Here is a 10,658-nt window from a genome sequence, read left to right as displayed (position 1 = left end):
CATTTTCAAAATATTAGTGTGTAGCTCTTATAAACGTTGGGGAGAGAAAAAGATGTCGGGAAACATAAGTAGAAATGACAGACTAAAGCATTATTCTCAACACCGACAGAAATCACCAGAGGACACTTTCTCCTGTATCACTTTGTTGAAAGAGGTGTAGAATATTTTCCTTCACATACTCTAAATTAAATGACTAATTTTTAAAGTCTATGCATTGCTTTGATCCCTACACATAACAGAGAATTGAGTCTTAACCCTGAATAAAGCTGACTCTTCCTGTTTAAGAGACCCAGTCAAGACCCCTAGGAAGGATGGCTACTCCCCACAGTGACACTACAACACGCTTGGACTCTCACTGCAGGGGGTCTGGTGTTTCGCATCGATTCTAACAACTCCAACACAGAAACAGGGGACGGTGGCATGCAGCACGTGTGCACACATAACCAAACAATGTTACAGGCACGGAAAAATCCCAACATTCAATTTACACAAGGGGAAATGTTCACATTGTGTTTTCTAGCATAATGTGTCTCTTTTCTTCATGTTCAGACTGGAGAAAGAATTTTTCTCCATTTCTAAGGTGAACTGCTGGTATTATTATCCTATTTAAATCTTGTTACACTGTAAGAACTAACATTTGTCAATTTGCTCATTTCTTCACTGTAGGCCCAGTAAAAAGGAGGGAATCTGTTGCCAAAAACAAATTTCAATTTGTTCACCCTTTTCTCAACCCAGCTCCTAAGTTTATATGGAGTCCCCTCAAATTTTAAATGTAAAGGATGCAGTGGAACTGCTAGAGCTAAATTTCACAGCTGAACTGTGATAAGATAACAAACCAACAGTCAGGTACAAGTTGTTCAAAGCCACTTAAGTATCTACTTATGCCCTGGTAATTATTCTCTTAATAAATGGAAAGCCTTCCTTAGGAAAGGAAAAGACTTCATATGGCTTTGAGGCCAAAGGTCATTGGGGCAATCCCTTCCTGCCTTTTACCCACAGGTCCACAGTGTGCCAGCGTTAGCCCCAGAGGGGTCTGAGAGACACACCCAGCACTTCAATGGGGTGATCAGCTGAGGGAACCTGAAATTTGGGAAAACTCCATTTGGAAATGAAGTATTTTGGAAGGAAACTGGCTGATGCCAAACTAAACTGTTTATTCTTTTGGATCTTTGGCAGCAAAAATGTACACTGTGCCATGGTCACTAGATACACAGATGAGGGAAGCATGCTATGATAAATATTTACTGCTTGAGATGTTCTTCATAGTTCCTGGATTCAATGCCCCGATAGAAGCAGCAAATATTCTCATGAGTCCCCTTTTCAGATTGCAATTCTTTTCCCCTACAGGTCGAGAGCAGTGCAGCTCCAGATACCTTCCTGTACGGGGATGTCCACTGGCAGCATCCTGGTGCTGGCCAGGTCCACAAGCTGCACCTGACTCACGTACGTGTCTGGGAAGTCCAAGAAGGGATTGTTACTACTGGGACACAAGACACAAAGGCCTTTAGAGTTATAGTAGGTTTTAAAGACATGCAACTAACTGGTAGGGGTTGTGTGCGCATGTAAACACCTTAATCACGAGGTCCAAAGGGACAATTCTGCCTCACCTCAATTTGGCTTCCTTGAATTCTGTGGAAAAGTCTAGGTTAATGAGCGTGTTCTTTTTCAAGAGCTCCTCTTCTGGCAAAAGGGTTAGGCTTTCGGTTGCATGCAAGTTGTACCATGTTAGGCGGAATTATAACCTTGTTACTGTTTTTATATGGAAATTAAGTATGGCTTAAAGAGATGGATATGAGTGCCAAGTTGACAAGGGGTGGATCTGTGATAGTTAAGTTTATATGTCAACCTGTCTGGATCAGGGGATGCCAAGATATTTGATTAAACATTATATTTGGATGTGTCTGTGAGAGTGTTTCTGGATAAAATTAGCATCTGAATCGTTGACTTAGTAGATTGCCCTACCTAATGTGGGTGGGCGTCACCTAATTCGGTGAGGGCCTGAATAGAACAAAAAGGCTGAAGAAGGAAGAATTTGCCCCCTTTTCTGCCTATTGTTTGTGATGGGATATTTCATCTCTTTTTCTGCCCTCAAACTGGGATTTATGTCATGAGCTCCCCGCATTCTCAGGCCTTCGTTTCAGAGGGAATCCCATCACCGGCTTTCCTGGGTTTCCAGTTTATACGTGGCAGGTTGTGGGACTTCTCAGTCTCCATAATTGTGCGAGTCAATTCCTCATAATAAATCTCCTTTTATATCCTATTAGCTCTGTTTCTCTGGAGAACCCTAACTAACACAGACACCATAAACAGTCACTCTCTTGCACTGCTGGTGAATTGCTACAGTCTTTCTGGAAGGGAATTTGTGAGTGTACTTCTAAAGCTTTAAAAATAGCCATGCTTTCTGAGATTACAATTCTACATCTAGAAGTTAGCCAATAGAAGTATCTATGGATGAATTTACAGATTTCTCTACACAAATGAACATCTCAGTATAGTTTAGGAAGCTAAAAAATAATTAGACATAACTTAAATGTCTCATTATTGGGGATTTATCAAGAGAATTGTTTTATCCTTCAAAGCTACACTGTGAAGGTTATTTTTTGACAGAAATGGGTACTCTTGTATTAGTCTTATGTAACATGAAGTTATAAAACAGAATGTGGGGAAAAGTGGTGGGGCGGTGGTGGTATGATGAAGTGGGAGATTGGGATTGACATAAATACGCTAATATGCATAAAATGGATAACTAATAAGAACCTGCTATATAAAAAATAAATAAAATTCAAAAAAATATATATGGGTAGAAAAAAGTCTAGATCATCAAAATATAACCAATGGCTGTTGTGGTACAGTAGAATTAAGAGGGATTTTTCTTCTCTTTCCAATTTTCCAAATAGTTTGTAATGTACTACTTTTAAATTTCATATATTTACTTTTATTGTAAAATATGATAGTTTATGACAACCAAGAAAAGAGATTTATAAGATTGGAGAAAACAAGGACAAGGAATAAATTCTAGACCTTAAAAAAAAAAAAAACGAACAGAATGTACTTATGATGCCATTTTTATATATAATTTTTTGACACAAACCTGCATTCCTACAGAAAATGGAGTTCTGTTTTAAAGTCAAGGGTGTGAAAAAGGAGACAGCAACGATGGGATTCCTCTCAGAAATGAAAACTGAGTCTATAAATATCACTAGTTCTAATAACTATCTCCAAAGGAGTTAAGGTATAAAGATCAGGAACTTTATTTTAAATGCTCTTTTAAAACCTCAGAACTTTTGTCACTTATCCTTTTCAAAAATTGCCTCACTATTTCCCCATAGTAATCACTCATTTATTTAATAAATATTTTTAAGCACCTATTATGTGCCAGGCACTTTTTTAGGTGCTGGTGCATGAGCCATAAAGAAAACAGTCATTGTTCTCATGTTAGCATAGTCAGGTTCACAGTAACTGACTTTAAACAGCCTAATGTGTCAATGAGTGATAAATGCTGTGGAAAAAAAATAATGAAGCAGAGTGAAGAAATAGAGAATGCAGCCTCTTTGCTTAGCTGACATTTGAATAAAGACCCCAAAGGAAGTGAGGAGGTAGGCTAAGCTGAGTTCTGGGGAAAAGGAGTAGCATTGCGAGCAAAGATGACAGGATGATGGCCCTGGGTCAGGAGTGTTCGGTGGCTTTGGACCAGCAAGGAGATCAAAGAAGCTAGAACAGAGTAAGGCAAAGGCAGAATGGAAGGGATAAAATTAGAAAGGTAACAGAGAGTCAGAAAACATATTGAGATGAGGGTTAGCAAGGAAATTCTTCAATTATGCAGCCTTATGTCCAAGTTTTACAAGAAAGCAAGGAGCTGGACGGATTCTGTACAACTCTCAGAGAGTCTTAGGTGAAGGGAATCCCCAAAGGTAATGACTGCCAACAGGTAAACAAAACAGGGTCAATATTTAGGTCTATTGACAGGTGTGAAAGGTATCTGGAGTCAGTTTGGGGGCTAAGAAGGTGGGGCTGGGGTTTCCTTGAAACCCAAAATGATTCAGAAATAATTTGCATTATAAATATATTTTCAAATAAAAGTTTATTTTTGAAAATATGTTAGAAAGTGTCAGTGGGTGCTCTTATTGGGTAACCTAGCATGAAGAATGAATATCCTCCGGTTCACTTCTGTAGTTAGTTTTGTTTTTCTTTCAAAGAATAAGCATGTAGAGGCTTGCAATGGCTTGCTATAGACAAAAGGAGTAATTTGAATTTTTCTCCTGGACTCAGAAATGATCCAGATTATTTGGCAGCTTGACTTCTTCCAGTTTGCTTTGCATTTGCATTTTAATATAGTGCCAATAGACATAACTATCTTCTTTGAACACTTTATTCCTTTCCTTTACAGAGTAGTAATTCTGATCAGAGGATAAAATAACAACTTAAAATGAAACCTCTGATGGAAATCGGGCCAACCAATTGAAATCAATAAATTTAAAAAGAAATCCTACCTCAAGATGTATGTACAATAGAGTGAAATGATACACTCCTGCTATTTCAGAAAAGATGAATTACTATAAATGCTGCCTAAACAAGAGATGAAACTTCAAAATATTGGCAACTGAAAAAACACAGAGCTTAACCAAGGAGAGGAAAACATACCATGTAGATTTGCTATGTCCTTTTAACCATAAATGCCTTAAAATTTGTTAATTAATTAAACATTATTGTGTATATATTCTGTGCCAAGGACTATGCTTGGCACTAGGATAACTCAGTCTAGTAGGGAAGGATGGTAAGTGAACTAATTGTACTATAAACATAATGAAAGAAGTAAGCTCACAGGAGTGTGGGGAGTTACTGTAGAAACACAGAAAAGACTGAAGAACTGGGAAAGGCTTCCTGAAAGAGATATTGCTTGGGAACCCTGAAATTTAGGATTTGAAGGATGGTGCAAGCAGTAACATCCCTGGAAAAGAGTCAAGAGACCTACATTCCAGTATGAACTCTACATTAACTAAACTTGAGACTTGAAAGGTCACGGGAAGCATTCATGAAGGGAAGAGACAGGAAAAGCAAGGATGCTATGACAGTAAAGAATGCTTGACACAGCTTGGAAAAGACTGTGGGCCTTGAGGAGTGTGGCTGTAGCCCTTTGACCAGCTACGCCTAGGGAGCTACTTATTCTGGGTTTCCTGGACTCAAGAGAGGCAGTGCTGGTAACTTTAGTATTTTTCCTGCATGTCCTCTATTGTCTATGGACTTTTCCAACTCCTCCATAACAATTTTTGAAAACAAAATGTGATCTAATCCATTGATTTTCAATGGGTGGTCCCAGAATCTCCTGCAATACAATCACCCAAGGTCCTTATTAAAAATGCGGACCCTGAGTCTTACCTTAAGGTTGCTGAATCAGAATATTTGTATCTAGAGTTAGGAAACCTGTATTTTAACACCCTTATTAGGTGATTTGTTTGCACCAACTCATTCTGGTCCACCTATTCCATCCTCCCTGCCAGCCACAGAAACTGGTACCATATTTGTACTTCCAAACACGGACATGTTGGGGATTGAACCCCATGACTCTCAGTCCCCACCTTACTCTACTGTGTAATTTCCTATTTTTGATCCAACAATTTAAACTTATTTAGTGTTTCCAGAAGTAATGTGGAACAATTCTTATGTTAGGCTGTTAAGAAGCCAAATAGGAACTTAAATTGTGCATACAGTAATATTTTTATATTACCTGTGAGCAAAAATATTCATGGAAAAATACTGAAAGGAAACACAACCAAATGTTAGCCATTTTTGCCTTCATGGGGCAAGAATGTTGTCTTTATTCATCTTTCTCTCTTCCCATATTTTGTATCCTCCAAAACAAGCACATATTTTATAATTTAAAATAACAATAACTTCATTTAACCTGGGATAAAATTAAAATTGAAATGCCTAAAGCAATAAGAGACCCTCAGAGAACTTTCAAAGCCTCTGGTAAATTGCGTTTTCAAGATTTAACCGTCTCTGTTGGCTCTGACCTCCCAGATGGTATGGATCTGCTCAGTGATCTCTGACCTCACTTGATTTCTGAAGATGTCCTTCGACCATCAAACTTTGCCCTACTTTTCCTGAAAAATTAAGTCATTAGAAACTTTGACTCACGGACGAAAAAGGTTTGGAAGGTTTCTATTTGGAAGATGAATAAAAATCACAGGGAGTAGTGTCTGTTCACTTCTAAAACTCTATAAATCTTTTTTTGTGAGAAATTTTAAAGGCAGGCTTTAAATTCTTGATCTAGGATTTGAAAGTTAACGAGCATAAAAAGAAATTAAGATATTCTTCCCATATAGAGATAAAGCCAAAATTTTTAAAGATTTTGATTTTCTTTTGGTAATTGTTTTAATTATGAACTGAGTGATTATTTATAAATTTATTTTAAAATTTTTATGTAATGTACTGCTATTATGTACAATTTAGAAAATAAAAAATAATATTAACTATCAATAGTTTTGCTATATATTAATAATACAGTGTATTTTCTACAGTCTATGCATAGGTCTGTGAATAATTACATATAATTTGGATTCTTATAATTTTTTATAATATTCTAACACACATATTTTCATGTTACTATACAGGCTTTTTTTTTTAACATCTTTATTGGAGTATAATTGCTTTACAATGGTGGGTTAGTTTCTGCTATATAACAAAGTGAATCAGCTATACGTATACAAATATGCCCATATCACCTCCCTCTTGCGTCTCCCTCCCACCTCCCTATCCCACCCCTCTAGGTGGTGACAAAGCACCGAGCTGATCTCCCCTTGCGACGCAGCTGCTTCCCACTAGTTATCTATTTTACATTTGATAGTGTATATATGTCAGTGCTACTCTCTCACTTCATCCCAGCTTACCCTTTCCCCTCCCCATGTCCTCAAGTCCATTCTCTACCTCTGCATCTTTATTCCTGTCCTGCCCCTAGGTTCATCAGAACCATTTTTTTTATTCCATATATATGTGTTAGCATACGGTATTTGCTTTTCTCTTTCTTACTTACTTCACTCTGTATGACAGACTCTAGATCTATCCACCTCACTACAAATAGTTCAACTTCGTTGCTTTTTATGGCTGAGTAATTAGAAACATCATTGAACCAAAAGATTTCTGATACTAAAATCAACACAGCACTAATTTATTTTGTTCAGATTATGAATCTACTTCAAATCACCTAAGATATGCTTTTGGTCTCATGACACATTTAAATAGTTAAGAGGTATTGCATTCTATTTTCCATTGTCCTATGATATAATGAATCATATCTAGGGGAAACAGTGATAAGGGGCAGCATAAGTTTAGGTGAAAAAAACTTACTTTTAGCTCTCATGAAGGTATCCATCTAATGGATATTCATATAAAAGAGTTTATGACTAAATAATCAATGTTATCAACTTCTTAAATAGAAAACCTAACTTGTGATCACAAATGAGTTTGACCAAATTTTTGTGATTCTAATTCTAATGGGAACGCTTCCCATTCCCCTGTCCCACTTTAGAAGCTGTAGCCCCTTCAAGTCTGGTATAATGTAGAGAAAATAGACAGCTACTGGGCTTGGAAAATCTTAGGCAACTTTTACTGAGCTGAGCATTGAAATATTTCCAGATGGATATGAACTCTCTGAACATCTGGGTACTGATGTATTACCTGGAGAGCTCCCTATTTATTCCTCAATAAGTCAGATGGCATCCAAAGCTAGATAAATCCTTAACATGAAGAAAGAAGGCGGCAAAATAGTCTACAGTAAATGATGTAGCAGGTAACTACTGGTTATACATAAAGGAACACTGGTTAATAGAAGGCACTGATAGTGCCTAATCTTGGAGACCAGAAATAACAGTCCCAGGAAATTTGAGTCCAGTTTCCCTGCTCTTTCAGTAGGGAGCTTATTATAGCTCCCCTAGTTTCAGTTAACTCTCATAAAAAGCTTCCCAAGCAATTTTTACATTAGAATTTCCCTTTTCTTTCCTATAGTGACACATGCTCTTTACATTTAAACTTAAATTGTCCCACATCAATCACCTAGTAGTTCACTCTGGGCTTTAGAAAAGATACAGCTGATTCACAAAACAAGCAGAGTGCAAAGTGGCTCTCTTCCCTAACTCTAAATTCAATTCATCATGCTGATATCTTGAAATCAGCTACTGGGAGAGTACTTTAAACCACAGAAATCAGCACATACTTTAAATCAGAAGCCTCACCCCCAGCCCCAGGGGCTTGTCTGACCAGCCCGCCACTGTTGGTAGAGTTCTGTGTATGGCTAAAGCATAAGCACAGTCTGATAATCGTGCACTTGGTGGCCTTGATATTAACATAGATGTTCTTAATTGGCTCTCACTGGCAGTATGATCTAGCGTCTAGACACAATAGCATAAGCAGCTTGCAAAGAAAAAATGAAAGACAAATTTCTCATTTAGGAGCATTCCAAAGTGACCCACTGTACAAAGCATAGAAAACCCCCTTCCTCCCCTTAATTCAAAGGAGAAGAAGACAAAGATGAAGAATGAAGAGGAGCAGGAAGCAGGGGAGGTGGAGGAGAAAAGAAGGAAAAGGAAATAAAAATAAGGAGGGTGGAAAAAAGGCTTGTCAAACATCCTGCTTTTTCCACAGTGGCCAAAATGCATGGTCATCATTCATGCTTTGTTTCAGAGGCACTTTTACTATGGATTTTATTTCTCCTTTTCTTTTATTTTACACCAGTATTAGAGTATCCTACAACATGCCCTATGATTAGTACAGAAGCTTTCTGGACCATGCTTTGCTTCTGTACCTCAAAATCCAAGACTGTCTACTCCCTTGAGGGCCCTAAACTCCACTAGTGACTCATAATCGAATGTTCTATTTCTAAGACTCATAATAAGGGATTCTCAGATGTAAAAGCAGCAGTCACAGGCAAAATAAGATTAGATAAAAGAGACTGAACTTGAAGCACTGCTCTTGGAGGGATCCAAAGGTTTAAATCAGACTCAGTATAAAGTTGGCTTTCAGAAAAGTAAATGTCTTATTAAACTGCTAGCTTGACTCCAATTTCTCAAAGACCCTTATTCTAGTTTATTGCAGTTTAATACTAGTCAAATATTCACATCTTTTTAAATATATTCTATTGAGACTTTCTGAATATCAGATAATAGCCAAGTGAGATATCCAAATTTCTCATTCAGGCAGTTCAGATTAGATGGTTTCATAAATTATATCAATGGTTCAGCACATACTCAGCAGTCTCAAGATACAGGACGATTTCTATAAGTCCATGTATATGTCTAAGTATAATTGGTATCCCCATGAATTGCAACAAAAAGAAGGTGAAGGTGAAACATACGTACTATAATTTGCAGTTTGCACCATATTTCAGGTGCATTTCTGTTTTGACATTATCTTCAACTTAATTGCCTTTTTCAATCAAAATCTTAATTGTATAGTTAATGCTAATTAGTTGATGAAGTATTATAATTAACTGTGTACACTTTCTATTATGTGGTTACACCTATACATGAGTTCTTTAAAACTAAGCTTGTCTATAGATGCCTCTAAATGAAAGTATGTAAAAAGTTACCTCTAAGTGTTAATTTTCAGAAAGATCAAAACATATGAAATTAGACCTTTTATTTTGAAAATTAAATTCTAAACTCCTCTTCCCAAATCAAGAAGTTAATACTTTTTCTCACTAAAAAGTAAGGAAATGTGATTTAGAAAATGCCTAAGCTTCCAGCCCTGTGGTAGAAAAATTTATAGTTTTAGGTAACAAATTCTCTTAAAATCCTTCATGAATTATTTAGATCACTATTTCCCTAATTTGGCCATGTATCAGAATCTCTTAGGAAGCTTTTAAGAATATAGATCTCAGGAACTCTGTCTAGATCAATGGAGTCAGGACCTTTGGGGTGGAGCTCAAGAATTCATATTTTCAAAAAATTTTTTCTCCAGGTTATTTTTATGTGTAATCAAGTTTAGGAATAAAATATTTTAGATAGTTACGTACTTCCTACCATCACTTGCTATCCCCACTCTCATTCTTCCACATACTCCAAAAAGCAAATCTACATAAACGTGAAGCCGAGTACCAAATTTAGAGAATTTGAATTGGTCTGACTTAACATGTAGTTCACAAAGTTCACTCTGGAGGCCCCTGTGGAAAAGGCAAAGACAGGAACTTTTACCATCCATAGCTATTGCAACCATGATACCAGTTCAGAACCGGGTGGCTTCTGATCAGGACCTACATTATAGAGAAAACAGTGAAGATTTAAAATATGAACCCAAATCACAACGCTTGATACTCTCAATTGCCAGCTTTGCTTTGTGGCCTGTTACTTCTCGCACATCAGCAACTCTTTTTTGCATCCTCTACTGTAAAAAGATTTAGGAATTTATAAGTGTTAAGTCCCTTGAACCACAATGGGATTCTAGCTGTAAAACATACAGCGAACCCAGAAGGTCATTTTGGTAGTGTGGGTTCCACCCAGAAATTAGAGCCTGAGATAAGAACTTGAATGCAGGTAATTGGTGGTGGCAGAGGGTGAGGTGTAATGCCAGGGAACAGTACAAGGGGTGTTCTTGAGTTGGTCACAGCTGTGGGCACTGGGGCTAGATTATGCTGGAATCTTCTGAGGAGCAATGTAGAATGTGCC

The 10,658-nt window shown here is 37.3% G+C and overlaps 1 pseudogene; it reads right to left on the bottom strand.

The window, feature by feature from the left end:
• Window positions 1–1,017: 1,017 nt before the first annotated feature.
• LOC132427636 (WD repeat domain phosphoinositide-interacting protein 3 pseudogene) lies at window positions 1,018–10,209 on the bottom strand (annotated as a pseudogene).
• Window positions 10,210–10,658: the final 449 nt, after the last annotated feature.

The sequence above is a fragment of the Delphinus delphis genome, chromosome 6 (assembly GCF_949987515.2).
Source record: "Delphinus delphis chromosome 6, mDelDel1.2, whole genome shotgun sequence".
Lineage (NCBI taxonomy): Eukaryota > Metazoa > Chordata > Mammalia > Artiodactyla > Delphinidae > Delphinus > Delphinus delphis.
Note: the sequence above shows the minus strand (reverse complement) of the source record. Positions and strands in the feature narration are given on the sequence as shown.